The sequence below is a fragment of the Palaemon carinicauda genome, chromosome 31, assembly GCF_036898095.1.
Source record: "Palaemon carinicauda isolate YSFRI2023 chromosome 31, ASM3689809v2, whole genome shotgun sequence".
NCBI lineage: Eukaryota > Metazoa > Arthropoda > Malacostraca > Decapoda > Palaemonidae > Palaemon > Palaemon carinicauda.
This window is the reverse complement of record NC_090755.1, coordinates 50,324,146-50,336,645: the sequence shown is the minus strand read 5'-3', so window position 1 is coordinate 50,336,645 and position 12,500 is coordinate 50,324,146. Positions and strand designations below refer to the sequence as shown.

The following is a 12,500-nucleotide window of genomic DNA, read 5'->3' as shown; positions in this document are numbered from 1 at the left end:
GAAATTATTGGAGTTAATAACAAAGTTAGTATTCCTGATAGGAATTAGCGCTAACTACATCGAGAAACTGACTCAGTGGCAGCCATATTGGCAGGTTCCCGTACTAAGATTAAACTACAACTGTAAATGACGTTCAAAGTACCCAGAATCTAGTATTCATATTACAAGCGAAGTGGATATTTCAAATATATATATATATATATATATGCGTGTATATATATATATATATATGCGTGTATATATATATATATATATATGCGTGTATATATATATATATATATATATATATTTATATATATGTAAATATCACCCACGAAATGCATTTAATGCCGAATTCTATCTTGGGAATACATATCCACTTGGAATTCATTTTATGGTAACAGCTTCTGGCCGGGTGGTGATTCGAACCACCACCTGTACGGCTTGAAACTATGCTAGCAGGGACCCTAACGACTCAGCTATCAAGAGAGACTAAAAGTTTATGACAAGTCCCCCTACATATTCCTGTCGAATTCAGGATTCTGTTCATAGACTTGAAATAGACCCATCTCCACCATGATAGCTGAATCGTGAGTTTGCAACACGTGGTTATTTTAATGAACATATATCACAAACACGTGATTTTAATTAATGTAAATATCACCCACGAAATGCATTTAATACCGAATTCTATCTTGGGAATACATATCCACTTGGAATTCATTTTATGGTAATAGCTTCTGGCCGGGTGGTGATTCGAACCACCACCTGTACGGCTTGAAACTATGCTAGCAGGGACCCTAACGACTCAGCTATCAAGAGAGACTAAAAGTTTATGACAAGTCCCCCTACATATTCCTGTCGAATTCAGGATTCTGTTCATAGACTTGAAATAGACCCATCTCCACCATGATAGCTGAATCGTGAGTTTGCAACACGTGGTTATTTTAATGAACATATATCACAAATTCAGCTATCATGGTGGAGATGGGTCTATTTCAAGTCTATGAACAGAATCCTGAATTCGACAGGAATATGTAGGGGGACTTGTCATAAACTTTTAGTCTCTCTTGATAGCTGAGTCGTTAGGGTCCCTGCTAGCATAGTTTCAAGCCGTACAGGTGGTGGTTCGAATCACCACCCGGCCAGAAGCTGTTACCATAAAATGAATTCCAAGTGGATATGTATTCCCAAGATAGAATTCGGTATTAAATGCATTTCGTGGGTGATATTTTCATTAATTAAAATCACGTGTGCTTGTGATATATATATATATATATATATATCATCCACCAAAACTAATCCACTGCAGTACAAAGGACTCAGACAAGTCTTTCCACCTGCATCTGTTTATAGTCTTTCCTCAAGTGTATACTAGCAAATTCTTTTAGTTCGCCAATCCATTGTCTTCTCTTCATTTTCCTGCTTCTTTTGCAATTTCTCGGGACCCAATTTGTTATTTTTAATATAATTCTCATTATATATTCTGCACATGTTCATTTCTTACTTTCACATGTACAGTAGTTAGCATATCCTCTACTTTAGTTTGCTCTCGTATCCATTTCGCTGTAATATATATATATATATATATACATATATATATATATATATATATGTGTGTGTGTGTGTGTGTATATATATGTAAATATATATATATATATATATATATAAAGAGAGATAGACAGATAGATAGATATACACACATACACACACATACACATATATATATAAATATATATATATATATATATATATATCATCCACCAAAACTAATCCACTGCAGTACAAAGGACTCAGACAAGTCTTTCCACCTGCATCTGTTTATAGTCTTTCCTCAAGTGTATACTAGCAAATTCTTTTAGTTCGCCAATCCATTGTCTTCTCTTCATTTTCCTGCTTCTTTTGCAATTTCTCGGGACCCAATTTGTTATTTTTAATATAATTCTCATTATATATTCTGCACATGTTCATTTCTTACTTTCACATGTACAGTAGTTAGCATATCCTCTACTTTAGTTTGCTCTCGTATCCATTTCGCTGTAATATATATATATATATATATATACATATATATATATATATATATATGTGTGTGTGTGTGTGTGTGTATATATGTAAATATATATATATATATATATATATAAAGAGAGATAGACAGATAGATAGATATACACACATACACACACATACACATATATATAAATATATATATATATATATATATATATGGTTCCCTGGGACTGGGCACTAAAAGTAGTTGAAAGGCTCGTGACTTGAACCAAACATAATATTATTTATACTACAACTGGAAAGTTAATCAACCTCTCGAATTCCAACTACCTTGTTTGGTTTTACACTAAACCTGTAACACTTTAAAACATTAATAAACGAATTTTGAGACCGTCAAATAACTCCTAGACAGCAATTTATAAAATATTGAATTTCCAAAGATCTCTTAGGCACATTCAAAACAAAACTCCTAAATATTGTTAAAACCTCTTTTACTCACTGTGGTTCTTTACAGGAATCGAGCGGAAGCTGACCTCAAATAATGATGAATGGAATCATCAAAGGAATCCTCTTCTTCGGAAAATAAAACCTCCAAATTCATTTCTTCCAGGGCCATTTTTACTTTACCCTCTTTTCTTCTCGTCTATCGTTCCTCTTCGCTAGGGCTTACTGGGGACTTATCATGGAAATTCTCTTCTTCGGAAAATCAATCTTCTAAGTACATCTCAGCCACTTTCTTCTTCATAATCCTAGTTATAGCGCAACTAGGAACCAGAGACGGGTAGTCCCGCGTTCAGTTGTGGGACTATACTTCAAAGGTTTCTCCGTTACAATGGGACAGGGCTCGAGCGGTGCTCCACCAACCTCATTACCCAGCAGGACGTCTAATCCCTCAAGAGCTATTGATTCCTTTACCGCAAAGTCAAAATTACCTGTCACCAACTAGCATGATAATTCTAAACGGCAAATAGAAGGTACCTCCGCACCTCCTATTCCCTTCAAAATAATTGAATCCCCTGTGAGAGATTGTTCCATCATCAGATGTACTTCCTGTTCAACCACACTATGGTTACCACCCCTTATCGCGCAATATCCTGACCGGGTTTTGCTCACTCCCATCTATTGCTGCTAACATACCTTCATAAATATATGGTTTAAAGGCATCCATGCTGTTTGGGTTCGTCCCGTTCGTCATGTAAACAGTGGCAGGTTTATCTTCCTCACCTTCCTTTCGCGATTGCTTATTAGTCTTCACATTCTGTGAAGTCAAATTATCCTGAATAATTTGGGTGACTTCTTTCATTTGGTTTAACCAACACTCCCTACTCACATGGCCTCTCTTGCCACACTTAAAACAGACCATATTAACCATCGGCGTGTCTTTCACGATACTTCAAGGAGGATGATTCAATGTTTGCTGCTGTGGTACTATCGCATTCGGCTTAGGAGCAGTACCATTGCTACTTCCGTTGTAACTGTTGAACTTGTTCCTGAAGTTATTTCCGAACTGATTTCCACGATTCGGCGAATACTTGACACTTGGTCGGAACGACGGTTGAAACTTTGGGCCCGAGGAGGGTTTACGACTGAAAATATTGTAATCTTCACTCGGCGAGGCGGCTTTATTGAGTTTCTTCAAATGTGTTCCGGAATTCATCGTAGATACTGCTCTAGTATTATCATTTCTTCTAAATCAGCTTTCTCCTTTACGTTAGCAGCCTCTGTCCATCTCTTAAAACATTGTCGTACCTGATAAGTGTAATCCAGGAAAGTCATTTTCTCATCCTTTCTCAAACTTCAGAATCTTTCACTATAATATTCAGGGGTCATCTAATACACTTGCAGCACGCTCCTCTTCACTTCTTGATATTCCATCCTCTGATCCTGGTATAAGAATAAGTAAGCACTGTGGTCCTTCCCAAAAAGCCATCTCTGCAATAACAATGACCATTTATCGTCTGGCCATTTCATTGTTGCTGAGACTGTTTCATAATGATCAAAAAACTCATCTGGAGATTCTTCAGTAAACCTTGGAGTTAACCTCTGGGCTTACGACACATTGACCACGGTATTGTGCTTATCAGCTGGGCACAGGCGTGCATTAGTTCTAACTCCCGTACATACCTCGCTTCTTCTATCTCTTTTTTCTTCCTGTACTCTCTCTTTTTCTTCTTGTCTTACGATTTCCCTTGCTTCCATCTCTCTGGCATGTCATCTTTCTTTTCTCTCTCCTTCCTCCCGTCTTCTTTCTCTTTCTTCTCGTTCGGAGATTTCCCTCGCTTCCATTAACCTTTCATGTCTTGCCATCTCTTGGGCTACTTCTTGTTCGTTTTCTTCTCGTTCTGCCTATCCTTCTTCTCGTCTTGCTTCCATTTCTTTCTCTCTTTCCATCATCTTCAACTTGATCAAATTTCCCTTTATTGCAATTCGTCGAGTCTCCGCTTCTATATCCTTATCTGCTTTCATGCCTTCATTTTGAGGGTCAACTGATCCTTGCTTCGCTAAAAATTCTTCCTCAGCTTCCTCCAACAGTTAACGAGCTGCCATAATATTCTCTTTCGACAACTTTCCTGAGTTTATCAATGCTTCTTAGGCTAGACACTTAATTTGAGCCTTTATCATCCTGCTCGTAGCGTGGCCACCACATGCCATTAAGATCGAGAGCCACTGAGCTTTAGTTGCATTAGCTTTTGACAATTCCTGAACACTTTGGTTGCTCAAAAACTCTTGCATGTTAAACTGTGCCATCTTGTAATTTTACAATAATTAATGCCTCTCCTAAAAATAATGTACTAACAATACTGAAAATCCTATCACTGTACTATTAAAAAAACCTTTTATCAAAAAAAACGGCCCTGTTATCACCAATATTTAAAACAGACTTGCTCAATCTAAGGGTCTGGGCACCAAAATATATTTTGTGATATGGTTCCCGAGAACTGGGCACTAAAAATATACTATACTATGGCTCGTGATTGGGAACCAAACATATAATATTAAATATACTACGACTGGCAAGTTAATCAACCTCTCGAATTCCAACTACCTTGTTTGCTTTCACATTAAAACTGTTGCACTTTAAAACATTAACACATGAATTCTGAATATATAAAACACTGAATATCTAAAGGTCTCTTAAGCACATTCAAAACCTAACTGGGTAATCATTCTTATGTATTATTAAAACTTATTTTACTCACTGTGGTTCTTAACAGGAATCGAGCGAAATCTGGTCTTGAATAATGATGATTGGAATAGTACACTCTTTTCAGAAACAAATATATTCGATATAAATTAAAACACTTTCAAAAGACGTACATAACAAAAATAAGTCATTGGAAAAAAATTAAGTCTGAATAAAACTTTAATTAAAAAAAAAAAAATTACGATCTGAAATTATGTAATAAATTGACTTGAAGTATTATATCTGAATAAACTTAACTTTAGAAAAGAAATAATACAATAAAAATAATACCAATGCTTGAAATAATTCTGAAATGATACAATGTTTAAGTTTGACTCTTAATGAATAATATTTAACCAGATCACTTTACATAACCTATCCTGCTTACAGGGCCGTTTACAAAAAAACGTTATATAATGCCAACAGTACCCCTAATAAAATGAATTCAAAATCACCTTTTATTCTTGCATATTATTTGACACCCGATTTGCTTTGGGGCACAGAGTTACTTAAGAGAGGACACACTAAAAGCACTAAACACTTTCGACAAATACACTGGATTACGTGCAGGAGAGAGCGGGAGAGGGGAAGGAGGCTATTTTCAGGCTGCAGTTTTATCTCGATCTACGGTAACCTAACCTTGGTCCCCTTTTATATGAGATTTGGTGAATTCCAAAAGGTTTCAAATTATTTGGGAAGTGTGGCCTCTGCCTAAGGCGTCAGAGTTTCCAACTAGATAAAAACGCCAAGAGGTGAATCAAGGGGTTTCAAGCAACTCTCAAATGCACATCAACGCACCCGCGAGACAACTCTCCCAGCTAGCTCCGCCTACCTATTGTTCCCGAAATAAAAAGAATCACGATAACATCCTCTAGCTGGGTATTCTCGAAGTTTCGAAAGCACATGGCAGAGAATCTTCCAAAGTAAATGTTCTGAAATTCTCTTTCAAACATGACACAATACATCATAAAATGTAAAAGAACATTATCAAAGCACTAGTTCCTATCTCGCACGAATCCTACAACACTTTCAAATATTTGATTATACATACTTTTGTACCCCTGTGAGCAAATGCTGTTGCTTCCCCTCAGTATTAACTACATCAAGATTTCTCTATAGAGTAACTCCAAGTAGAAGGACTCTTACCCCTAGGGGTAGAGAAGTATCAAATCACTGTCCCAAAATAATGTTAATACTGTGGTGTCAGGATGACTGATTCTCGATCAGAATATTGAAAAAAACTATTCATTCAATATATGAACGGTACCAGCAGAATGCTCGTACAAGGATACCCAAGGTATTTCAGAAATACTACTGTATCATGGTACTGTAGTTTTCTAATTGCAGTAAGTCTATATTGCAATTTACTGGCTACTGTACATCATGTATTGTAGTCTAGTCATTATGCTGCCTTCATAGTAGCATATGACAGTATGGTCCATCTAGCATTAAGCCAGCTGGACTAGGAAAATAAAGACTTATATTTGTATATCCGACTCAGCCTATTTGCTGTAGTCTTCCTACTATATTAGAATATAGAGTTTCCTGATCAGGGAGACTCAAGGAAAAAGGCTCCACCCTTTGAAGTGTTTAATATTGTAGGGTAATCCTAATACTGATTCCTAATCAGGATATTGAAGAAATCATATTCATTCAATATAGGATTGGGCTCAGCAAATGCCTGTGTTGGATATCCAGAATATATTGGAAATAACTACTAGTATAAACTATATAGTAGTTTTCTATCTGCAGTATATTCTATACTGCAGATATACTGGCTGCCTGTATAAAATATACAGTAGTTTAGCTGGCATGTAGCCGGCATAGCTAGGTCTTAACGGCATACCCGGCATGCTAGCTAGAGAGAGAGAGAGAGGAGAGAGAGAGAGGAGAGAGAGAGAGAGATAGCATGGAAAAAAGGCTACACTGTGGCGGATGTTGTAAAACAACCCCCACACCCTTGAATCACTCTACCAGACATTTGTCTCTGCAACACAAACTTTCCCCTTACGTTATCTAAAACTGGACTCTTAGACAAAAGGACACAAAAAAAAAAAAAATAAAAAAAAAATAACCTTACAACTATATATTTCTTATATTCTAGAATTAACGAAAAAAAAACACCAGCAACCACACTTATAACTATCATAATCACTTAATACTAAAATAACTGCATCCTAAAACTTAACACTAAATATACAATAAACAACATTCAAATAAACAAAAAAAACTATCAAAACTTAACATTAACTGCACACCACCAACACCAATATATATATATATATATATATATATATTATGGACACTAACAGTCGTCCACACACTGCCAACTGTCTTTTGCAGCCCACTACCACAGCTTTATGGTCAACAATCCACTGTGTGGCAAATTGCCACACAGTGCCTCCCTAATTGGGGTCCTGGATGTCATCATGTCATCATCATCATCATCATCATCCGAAAATTCCTTCTTACAGCCAATTCGTTACCAATTAAATCCAAATCCAAAATAGCAGTCAGTTCCAAATCCCTTATAACAAGCCAGGTCATCAATCAATATTCAAAATATCTCTCTCAAAGGAGGAATCATGGCTCAGAAAATCAATAATCCCTTCCAACGCTGGTAACAAAAACATAAATAAAATCCAGCATTCACACGCGCAACTGCCTTAAGCTGCAGTCAAATAAAAAAAAGCATTCTCCTAAGACATTCACCACTGTCGTAACCTAACTAAAAACATAAACAAACAATCTCACTTAAACCAACAGTCTTTCTCACCACAAACAATTGATACACTAACTACTTTCACTCGCTAACACAATCTCTCTCTCTCTCTCTCTCTCTCTCTCTCTCCCTGGATTTGGCAAAAGAAAATAAACAAAAAATAAAACAAAAATTAATCCTCCACAACACCTTACTGTGAATGTATACAGACTGCCTTTTTCCAGAAAGAAGGTTCTAATAGAAGGGGAGAATGTACCATTCAGGCTTCCATGCAGCTACAGTACTATTGCCAACAAGGTACCGCTGATACACTGCCAGCCGGTAAGTCCAGCAGTACCAGTACAGTCGGCGTGCTGCCAACTGAGTTAGCACTATCTGTGCCGGCCTGGCCGGCAGTACCCTGGCAACAGGACCTGTAGCAGCAGTCCAAGGGATGACTGAGGAACCTTGGGAACCGAAGGGACTTCCCTCTCATGGCCATCATGGTCGCCGGCAGCCATCTTGGCTGCCGGCTGGGCCGGCAGTTTCCGACAGATGATGTGGTTGGCGGCAGTATGCTCTGCCGTCAGCCAAAGACATAACTAGAGAGGGAGTCTGGCTGGCTCCGGCAACCTACCAGCAAAGGTAAAGTTACAAGATGCCGGCCTAAAGAAAGACAATGGCTCAGCCATCAAAAGTGGACAGAGGGGTAGGGAACAGGGTCCTGTAACGAGTGTGAAAGGAACTGGTAAAAATTGTCAGTACTACCACCTGTAAAAGAAACTCTGTTTCGGTATCGGCAGAATCCCAGGGAACAGAAGAGACTCAGATCTCCTTCCCAGAGATTGCCGACACAGTTAAGGGGATGGCGGTACTGCCGCCTCCTCTCAACAAAGATGAAACAGAGTTCCAGTGCCACGTATCCTAGGCTAAAGAAAATTACTCTTCAGGCCAGAGAACTGTGGCATAGGACTAGTCTTTTAGTCGCAAGGAGAAGATGGAATCCTACCATAACTTCAAGTACGGCTAATGAGGGCTAACCTCCATTGCCGGCCACCTGGCCGGCAGGGAAATGATGTTATCTTACAACCCATTCGCCCTGCCGGCAGGTCGCCGTCATAAGACTAAATACTCTGAGATTTTGACTAAATCCCAAAACCTGATGGTATACCACAACCAACGGTTAAGGGAAGAGGCAGGACAAACCTAAGTTAGCCATGTCTGAATAAAATTCAGGGCACGGCTATTAAGGTTGTAGCCTGAGGTTACACTCAGAGGAAAAGAGATTACCCTTAAGTCTTCGAAGAGACGTGTAATGTTTCATAACATTTTAGTAGGTATCAGTCTCCGCTGAATGAAAACAATACACGAGGGTAACCGGGGAAAGTCTGAACGTATAGTAAAACGTCTAGGTAAGGTTACCTAGGCTATACGAGATTTTGGTTACCTAAATCACCGAAACTCTAACTATACGATCGACAGAGAAAGGGGGAAACAAAAATTATACACATTATCGAAACTTTTCATGAATAATTGCCTAAATAGGTAAATAATTAAAATAATTAGGTAAAGCTATTAAAAAGTGGAAGTCGTTCTTCTATCTAAATAACACATGCCAAATGAACGACGGCGCCATGGCGCCTCCAGTAACTGGCCTAGCTCATAAACACAATAAAATACTCCAATTTCATTGTGAAACAGGAGCTAAAATATACTCATAGTGAAGACCCGATACTCAACTTTCCAGAGGTGGAAGAAGATGGAGAAAGCATAATAATAATCCTGTAAAACGATCGAAAAATTAGATCATCAGGAAATATCACCGAGCGAGATCGCTACAAAAAAAGGAATGTCCGCCGTCGTGGGAATTGCGCTGTTGTATTCCCAATAGTATTACGAGAGCGGGGAGAGCCTTTGGCCAGCTCCCTTTTGCCACATCCTCCTCGAAGCCAAAACGCTGTTTGGGGTGCAGATTGTTATGGAGGCGTGTTAAGAATGCGTCCGCTGATATTATGCGATATCCTTTGGAGAAATTTTAAGGATATTCGCGCAAGGAGTTAGAATTCTGGATACCTAAAGGTAAAATTCTCTGGGAATATCACTGTAGTACATATATCCCTTAGGAAGCTACTTTAAGGAACTTCCATCACGACGACATGGCTTGAGCCCAAAAAAGCAATATACCACCAAAGACTGCATCAAAGTCGGAAGTTTATCTTTGTGGGAGAACAAAGAACCCAGAGTTTTAGGATTTTTTTCTATTAATTTAAGATTCACAGCCGGAAAAGTTTTCTGAATGACTTTTTGTATTTGCACCTTAAATGTGTTAGAATGAATTAAAGGTATAGAGGCATATATTAATAATTTAGGGACGTTCGGTACAAGTTGACGTGGCTGAAATTTATCATTTAAAAACTTATTGACATATATCAAGAGTAAGGCTGGAGGATATGAATTGTTTTTAAAAAAACTGAAGTAAAAATTGAATTTCGCTATAGAAGTTATGCCAGATGGAAGATAACGTATAAGCACAGCGTAACAGTGTGGAAATACTATTTAATTTAAATATCATGGAACAACTGCTATAGAAGTTAGTACCTTGACCCGTGAACGTCTTTTTTCTAAAGACGCTCATATCAAAACCATGTTCTGTCCTAGTAATTAAAACATCTAAAAAAGCAAGTTGGTTGTCTTGTTCATGCTCAATTGAGAAATTTATATTAAGTTGTATGCCATTGATATATTGCAAGAAAGCTTCAGCTGCTTCTCTGGACTTAAATAGAGCAATAGTGTCATCCATATATCGCTTATAAAAGAGAGGGTGATATGATGAGGGACACCCATCCAGCATCTGTTCCTCGAAAGAGCACATAAAAGCGTTAGCCATAACTGGGCCAAGTGGTGACCCCATCGAAAAACCATCAACTTGTTTAAAAACTTTATTGTTAAAAATAAAGTGAGTGTCCTGCACTGCAATTTCTAGAAGTTTCTTAAAATTATCCTTGTTAAAACCATGATATAAAACATTTTCCTCGTAAAAGATCTTATCTAAAATTATGTCAACCGTCACCTGCAACGGTATGTTCGTGAAAAGAGATGTGACATCCAAACTCACCATATATAAATCAACATCATGTGGTAGAATATCAGGTAGAAGGTTAGCAGAATTTGATAAAACGTATTCATTATTTGCAAATGGTAATTTTGGGGTATTGTATGCCGCCAAAATTGGTAAAGGAACACGATCTTTATGAATTTTAGTAAGTCCGTATAACACACCATAAGATGAACCTGAACAAAATAATTCTTGGTAAGTGCTTTCAGTTATAATGTTCTGATCTTTGAGACTTTTGAGTAATCTATTGATTTTATCCTCCACCTTAAATATAGGTTGATATGTTGGAACACCTATCTCAACAAATTTAGTGGTATCTTTAAGAATATTATCCATTTTCTATACATAGTCATTTTTGTTTATTATCACTGTGCTTCTTCCCTTGTCCGGTCTGGTTATGACAATGTCTGGGTTATTGGATAAGGTTTTTAGTAACATATATCATCTTTACGAAAGAAAGGAAACCAGTTATTGCATAATTTAGAGAAAGTTTTGTGAGCAATGCTTTGCAAGTCTCTCTGTAAATTGGGTAAGTCACCTGGGAGTTGTAACGACCGAAGTCGACCAAAAAGGATTTCTAGTGGCAAATAAGAATTACTATAACATGGTTTAAAATTTGGTAAAAAAAAAATCAAGGCCGAAAAGACAAGATGAATTCTTCTCTCTTAGATACAACATAGTTAAAAAAATTATAAACAGTGGTTTTGGAGTCTATGAATTTTGGGATCTGGATACCTAAACGATCTAGTTTTCTGAAATGAGTATTTTGAACATTTGCAGAATAAAAGTTAACAATTTTGGTAAGTACATGTTTTACATAAAGAAATTCGATAAATGATACAGTATTTTCTATGACATTTTACAGATATTTTTTTGTATCCTTACGTTTAGTAATAAGCTTTTCCTTGTGTCTGATCTCAATATCCAATAGTTGTCGAGTGGCATCATAGTAGAACTTAGAGTGATAAAGTGTAGTGCAACAGACTCTTCGTACCTATCGACATTTGGAGACTTCACTAAGAAGAGGTCTGAAGGCACAACTCGATTTGGATTTCCTCCAATAATGCAGACTTAACAATATCACTCCCAATTTCGTCAAGTTTAAAGTCTACTGCACTACACTTTATCACTCCCAGCTCCTCGTCCTCAAATTCATACATAATTTTGTATATCTCAATTAGATTTCCTCTGCGCCTTCTCTCCTCCAAGGTAGTTAAACCAAGATATCTCTTAGACGTTGTTCGTAACCAAGGCCTGTACGTTTGGGTACCATTCTTATTGCTTTCCACTCTCTTTCCAATAATATGATATTTTTTTCTTAACCGTGGGTAACAAGATTGGGACAGCGTATTCCAAATGAGTCCGAACCAAACTTGGATAGACCTTCATAAAAGTGAATGTTCCATGGCTTCTACCCAAAATCTGATTGGCTTTACTGATGAATTTTGCTATATGAACAGAAGATAGCCAATTGTCTGAAACATAGACTCCAAGGTCTTTCTCGACTGAAT

General features: G+C 37.4%; 1 protein-coding gene across 1 annotated transcript in view; it reads left to right on the top strand.

Annotated features, from left to right (window-relative positions):
• The window catches only part of LOC137624403 (cytochrome P450 4C1-like), a 122,607-nt gene that overhangs the window by 24,775 nt on the left and 85,332 nt on the right, over positions 1–12,500 (top strand). The window lies entirely within an intron of this gene.